This window comes from Pithys albifrons, chromosome 1, assembly GCF_047495875.1.
Source record: "Pithys albifrons albifrons isolate INPA30051 chromosome 1, PitAlb_v1, whole genome shotgun sequence".
NCBI lineage: Eukaryota > Metazoa > Chordata > Aves > Passeriformes > Thamnophilidae > Pithys > Pithys albifrons.
In genome coordinates this window covers 74,901,180-74,908,156 of record NC_092458.1, presented here as the reverse complement: position 1 = coordinate 74,908,156, position 6,977 = coordinate 74,901,180, and positions in this window count along the sequence as shown.

The window sequence follows — 6,977 nt, the reverse complement described above, 5'->3', positions numbered from 1 at the left end:
ACAAAACATTTCAGCAAAAAATGATTCAGTCATTTCTGCACAAAGCTAACATATTCTTTCACTGATGTTAAAGTATAACAAATTCAGCACTTACTTTGAGAACACTTTGCAGCAAAGTCATGACCTTTAGAAGATTTTGTTTTTAAGCCAGAGGTGCTTCTGACAGTATCCCAGTGATAAAACTGCTATTTTTTCAATTCTGGAAACTATTGTAAAATATCCTTCCACAGTAGTTTAGAAAGTTCTAAAGTTTTGACAGATATATTCCTCACAGTTTCTGTCTTACAACTAACTTTTGAATTGTTTGAGCAAGTTACCTGGAAAGCAACTGTGTGTGGTCCAGAACACAGTTACAAAGACCAAGGAAGATTCCTCTCGAATTTCATTGCCAGTTAATGGGGTCTATGGGATGTGAACCTGTGAACTAATTAATAGCTGATTTTCCTAAAGCTTTAGGTTATTTTGTTGGTGGTGCTCAAGTGACATGGCAGTGCAAGAAATATGAAAAAAACCCCATCACAACATCTGAGTCAAGGACAAAAAACAGATGGCAAGAGACAACTGTTGCAGAAAGGAGCAGATTGGGACAAGGAACCTGAGGGAGTGCAAGAAGGTTGGAGATGGGAAAGACACTGTAATTAATAAGCAAGGAAATGGACTCTGGAAAGAGGAACATAAGGAACATGGGAATTAGAGCTGTGAAAGCGACACAAGTCATGAATTGTGACCAAAAGACAAAAAAGAGTATAAGGAATAAAATGAAGAAACAAGGCAGAAAGGTAATAATGGAAACGTAGGATTTATGCTGAAAGTTTGGAATAGTTACAGAGAGAGAGAAGTCTCAATTGTGTAAGAACATAAACATTTGCAGTGACAGAGAGATTGCAATACATATTGCTAGTCAATACTCAGAGAAGCACATATGATGGATTAAGTTCACACCCCAAGCCAAGGCCTGGAGGAGAACCTGACCCTGAAAACACACTGCTATACAAATGTAATGGAATCACATCCTTCTAGGGCAGGATTTTATACCTATTGTCATTTGTTATTACTTTTGCGTTAGGAGAGTTTGTGAAGCAGATTTAAAAATCTAATACATGTTCCTGAATGTCTTTATCATTCTACATATGATGGGATTTGTTGCTATTGTTGTTTTTGTGCATATGGGGTTTTTTTAAAGCTGGAAATTATATTCTGAAATACAGGTTAAAATAATAGAGTTGTAATGTCAAAACACTGAAAAGTGATAGCATAAAAGTTTCCTACATTACTTCAGTCCATCCCCCATTTTTGCTCAAAGCTGAATTTTTGTTTGTTGGGACATATGAGAAATTCGTATTTGAGAAGTGAGAACAGGAAAGAAGCCACCAAGAATTTGTTTCTGACTTTCTAGCAAACACAGTTTGTCTTGCAGCTCAACTCATAACCCTTCAAATTCCCTTGAAATAGATCAATTCTCTTTAGTAGTGTGTGTAAGCATATTGTAGTAGCTGTGATCACAATACTAGTAAGACATCATCTGCTTTAAAACCCAATAGTTTTGAATGTTGCAGATGGTATCAAGACACTAACAATGCAGGGTATGGTCCTTGGTATTGGTTATTGGTGCAGCTGTTACGTTAATGAAGTCAGTATATATTCAGTTTTAATTGTAGACATATTTTATTTGAGCTTTCATAGAACAGCTGTGAAATAAGTGTTATAAATCATGTTCTTTGGTTTACACTGAAATCTGTATATATATATACATATATATATATATGTATATATATATAGGCATAGATTAGATATAGCTATATATAGCTATATATATATATATATATATATATATATATATATATATAAAATATGTTGTAACCTCAGTTCAATTTATTTATTTTTTTGTCCCTAAGATGGAAGATCATCAATACTTGCACTTTCTTCAGAAAGCTTTTTAAAGTTTCATGGTGATCTTCATTTGCTCTTTCATTTGTTCTTTCACCTCCCACATCACCATCAATAAAATTTACTATTAGATGAAATCAATTTACTTCATTAAATTATTGCCATCTTTACATACCTAGATTTATCAGGTACTCAACATGTTATCACAGGCTATTCCAGTTGTACTTGAAGAAATAACCTCAACCTAGCTTTCTTTTGTATTATTTTCATACAAGGTGTTCCAAATTTACTATTCCTAGGAAACTGTCATATGAGGGATAAAACTTCAAAGTGAAAGTCAATTGTTCAATCTAATCCCATTGCAGGGGTGGGCAGGCAGGTAGGTAAACTAGGGAATATTGATTTGTGTTATTTTAATTGCAGCTACCAGAAACTTCCTCAGTTTCACAAATTGTTGGTCAAATGCTTTCTTCTATGGGGTATCACATGGTAGGAAACTTGATGAAGTAGAATTCTCAACTCTTTGGGGAGACTGTGAATCTGAATATGGTTTGAGATTTTCTGAGACTCAAGGAGATGATTTATAGATATAGTTTTAATTCCTCTCTTCTTCTTTACTTTTTCTCTCTTTGTTTGGAAAAAGAGTTCTTTGGTTTGCTTGCTTTTAGGTTTTCAAATGAGTTCACAAATTCAGCTACATACACTTCATCAAATAAAGATTTTATAGTAGTGTCACTCAGGTTTCCTGGGGATAACATTATTTAGCTTTATGTATGCATTACATTATTTATTGTATTGTCTTGTACATTTTGTTATGTTCCATATTTCCCCTTTTTCTTTGTGTAACTCTGAAATGTTCAAGTGACTATTTCAGAAGGCAATGGAGGTGTGAAAACTACAGGAACTCTTGTCTTCCTAGGACTTCCTTCACAGTCACAAATCTTCTGGAACAAAAGAAAGTGGCACTACTGTGGCATTCATAAGTTGCCTATGTCATAGGTTCCAGATTTTTGTTAATTTCCTCAACAGGAAAAGAAACTAGGACTGAAGACTCATTATTTAAAAATAATGAGAAGTTTAATTCACTGTTAGTGAAGTTACTGGTGTACTATACCCCTACTAAGGTTTTTAGTGATAAGGATGCTTCCTGCACTAAGCCTCTTTTAGTGTATATCCAGCAAACTTAGGGTGAGAAGGAGAGAGGGAAGAAAAAAAAAGAAGGATTTGTTACTGCACACTTAGAGAATTCTGCTCCTCATTTGCATTTATTAACAGGAAAACAGAGAAAATCTATTTTCTTTTGCAGCGTCTTCCATCTTTGGGAGGCACAATGGTATTCAAATATTTTATAAAGAAGGTTTCAAAACTCTGGTTTATAGGGCAGAATTCTGTCTACCATTGTCAGATACCTAAACAAAAAAACCTTTTGTTTTGTTTTTTTTTTTTTTTTGTGTGTGTGTGTGTGGTTTTGTTTTTGTTTTTTTTTTCTCTTTAGCAACATAAGTCAGAAGAATTTGGAATGGTTCAACATCTTTGAAAACAATCAGGCTATTTGCATTTAGTATTGAAATATGAGTTAGGAAACTAAATTTAGTATCTACCCATGTTTGCATTCAGTAGTCACAGACTGACCATTCTGTAATTCAATGGAGGGCAGTCTTTTCATCCTTTGTGCTCATAGGTCTTTAGAGATGTGGATTAGGAAGATACTGGGTATAGTATTTGCTACTATCTAGTTTTCTTTGCTGATGGAATATTCAGGTATAATTATGGGTTGGGGTTTTTGTTTGTTTGTTGTTTTGTTGTTGTTTGTTTATTTGTTTGTTTTAATTCTGTGATCCTCAGAGAGCCTCTCATTTCCCTTTTCTTTTTTTCCCTCTACTTTGATGATTATAAATCAGCACATCTCCCTACTAGTTCCCCATTTAGAACAGCTCATGTTATCCTGGGATGGCTCCAGTGGTAAACAGATCTGTTCTTTCTCCACTCTTAACCCCTTTGTGCATTTTGCTCCCATGTTTGCAGAAGGTAAAATCAGTCTCCAGGGGACAGTAGATCCTTCTGGTGCATATGGTGAAGATCAAGCTGGAAGGAATGAGGAAAATTATGGGATTGCTTTTCCCAGCATATTAACTAGTAGTTGTATCACAGCATCAAAGGAAAAGCATTGTATCTCATAACAGGTGTTCCAGGTGTGCCTCTCAAAAGGTTAGGAAAGCCAGGACAGAATATGAAGCTGTAAATCCTTTCTGATCTTTATTCTGCCTCTGAAACTACAAAACTTGCACAAAGCATGCACAGAAAAGAGGAACCGAACCCTCTCTGATAGTCAATTCATCTTTGTTTCTATCAATAGCCAGGAGACCAATTTTTAAGAACCTGTGCCTCTGGTTTCCCTTGGACCAGTTCCTCACAAATACAGTAACACTCAGTGGAGCATCGGTGTGTAAACAGTTTTGGTATAAGTTGAAGATACTCACATCTGTCACTTTCCTATGTCTCTTCCACTGTTTGTGGCTTCTGCAGAGACAAGGGAGTGCTCAGCCTGTCGCTTCCAATAATAATTGAATACCACAGCATTGTTAGCTCTTTGATGACCACTGTTTTGGTAGCAATATACTGCCTATACATGGATATATCAAAAATACATAGTACCCAGCCGGTTTTCTCTTCAACAAGGCAGCAGTGGCAATTTACACTAGTGGTGCTCACCAAGTAACAGAATGGCCTCATCATCCTTGATGTGCTTGACTAACTGCAGTACAGTTCTGTCGTCCTCTCTTACTTAGATCATTGTTCAGTGAAACCATACATTCAGTTTACAAGTTTCTCTTACAGAATAAAAAAGACCATTGTGGCATGCTATAAAGCTGTAATATGAAACATGCTTCATTTCACTACTTCAAAACTTTTTCAAATAGGTTAACTTTCTCCCAGTCTTTATGTTGGACCAGATGTCATCTGTCTGCACTTCCGAAAATTTAGGAGGCTCAAGCACCCAGAGGCTGGTCTTTTTATTCTTCTTTTTATTTTATACAGCTACTTCTTTCTATCGCTAACATCTCCAGTTTGTTAATTGTCTGCTATAAGTGAAAGCTTTCATGGTAGGCTCTGAATCTTCTGCTGTTTGCCGAAGGCCTGAAGAATTATGTGTCACATCTACACATAATTCTGGTTATTACCCTACGAAATATTCTTATATAACTCCAATTATACAGCCATGAGGAGTATATCCAGATGTTCTAGAGGAGGCCAAAATATAGTGGTTTCCACTAAAATTATACAGCTTTGTAACAAAAGAGGGCCAATATATACTTTTCAAAAACTAGTTTTTTCAAATACTGTCCTCCAGGTGCTTCAAGGAACTCTCATAAATGGGAGGGGAAGTGCAAGAGAAGCTTTCACTATATTCTAAAGCTACAACCCCCAGTGCTGTTGCAGATACAGATGAGGAGGAGAAATTTGTGCAGTGAATAATATTTTCTTCAAAATTCATTTTGTATCTTTTACTTATATTCTTCAACTGATTAAGAAAAAACAGTGAAATATCCCAATAATAATGGTACTGCTCAGATAGCTCTGCATGTGGCAGAGAAAAAGAATATATTATGCTCTGCTTAAAAGAAGGGGAGAGACTGAATGAAGTTAAAAAAAAAAAAGGAGAGAAGAGCTCAGAAACAACTCCTCACTCTGCAGACGTGCTGCATCTGTTTGCTTGTCCACTAGGGACACTGAGATAGAGAGATTAAGGTGTTTAGTTGGAGGTAGTTAGACAACTAGAGCAGATACGCAAAACGCAGCTAGGCTGGCTTAAAGGCTATAGCAACAACAGTACGGTAACAAAAGGGTAAATATAATTCACTGTGCATTAAACATCAAACATACATGCCATAAAACAGCTCACAATCTTGCAGTGATGGAGTAAAGCAGAAGCTCACCCTGCAAAGGATTCAAACAAGCAAATGAAATTTTAACCCGTTTTAAAGCTGTGTGCCATTTTGCTTTCAAAGAAAGATAAAACTGGTACTCATATAAATCCAGCTCATTTCTGACTATATTAAAGGAAAAGGTGCAAATATCTCCTTGTAGATAAGTTGCTGATATGAAGTTAAAGAGAAGGAAGCAAACATTAAAAGCTGTCATTCAAAAGAAATGTGCATTTTGACAAGAACTCTAAGGAAAAATGAGTTAAATGCAAAAATAGTATGCAACCCAATGGGTATAACATAGGTGCCTTAGACTACTCTTTAAAAATAACACTGATCTATAAACTTCACAAAGGAAGATAAAGGCCATGAAGTCTTTATGACTTAAAAAAAATGCATTCTTTTAATTCTGTCTCTATCTGTAAAAACAAGTTACCAGTGAAAGTCACCTTTTCACAAGTAATTCCTCACTATTGTCATAAATAGCAACAGTATGCAAAAAACCCCACATTTATTAGCAAAAATGCTTCTGGCTTTAACTTCACTTTGGAAATATTGAAAAATGAAGCCTCATAATTTATTCATAAGATGAGAATTAATGCAGTCACTATTCCTGGCTTCTGATTAAATGCTGTCTTATAACCTAGTAACACTGGAAATAATGACCAGATGATAATTTTCTGTGAATTGAATCAATGAAGAGAAGCTTTGATATGTCAAGTTGCAACATGACTTGCCCAACAGATATATGCCTGGAGACCCATTTCCAGTTGTGGAGACAATTTTCTTCTGTTTGTATGGGATAGTGTATGCAAAGTCCATTCCTAATGATGGGTTCATTCTCATTCTTCCACTATGATAGTTAAGAAAATGGAAGATGATGATAAGGAACAAAAATCTACCATCTTAGAATAATGAAAAAAAGGAATTTAAAGTGTTTTTTTCAGCTTGTCCTCAGTGGTATAGTAGACAGAATTCATTGAACGTGATGTTAAGCTGTAAATTCTCTGACAGACTTCCATATAGTATAGAGAACCACAAAAGTATACAAAACTGTCCTTTATCACTGGTATCTTATCTTGCTAGAGGCTTCAATGTAAAAGACAAGCAAAACACACAGAAGAAAAACTCCTATTAGTATTGCCAGTTTAAGACTGGAGTTGT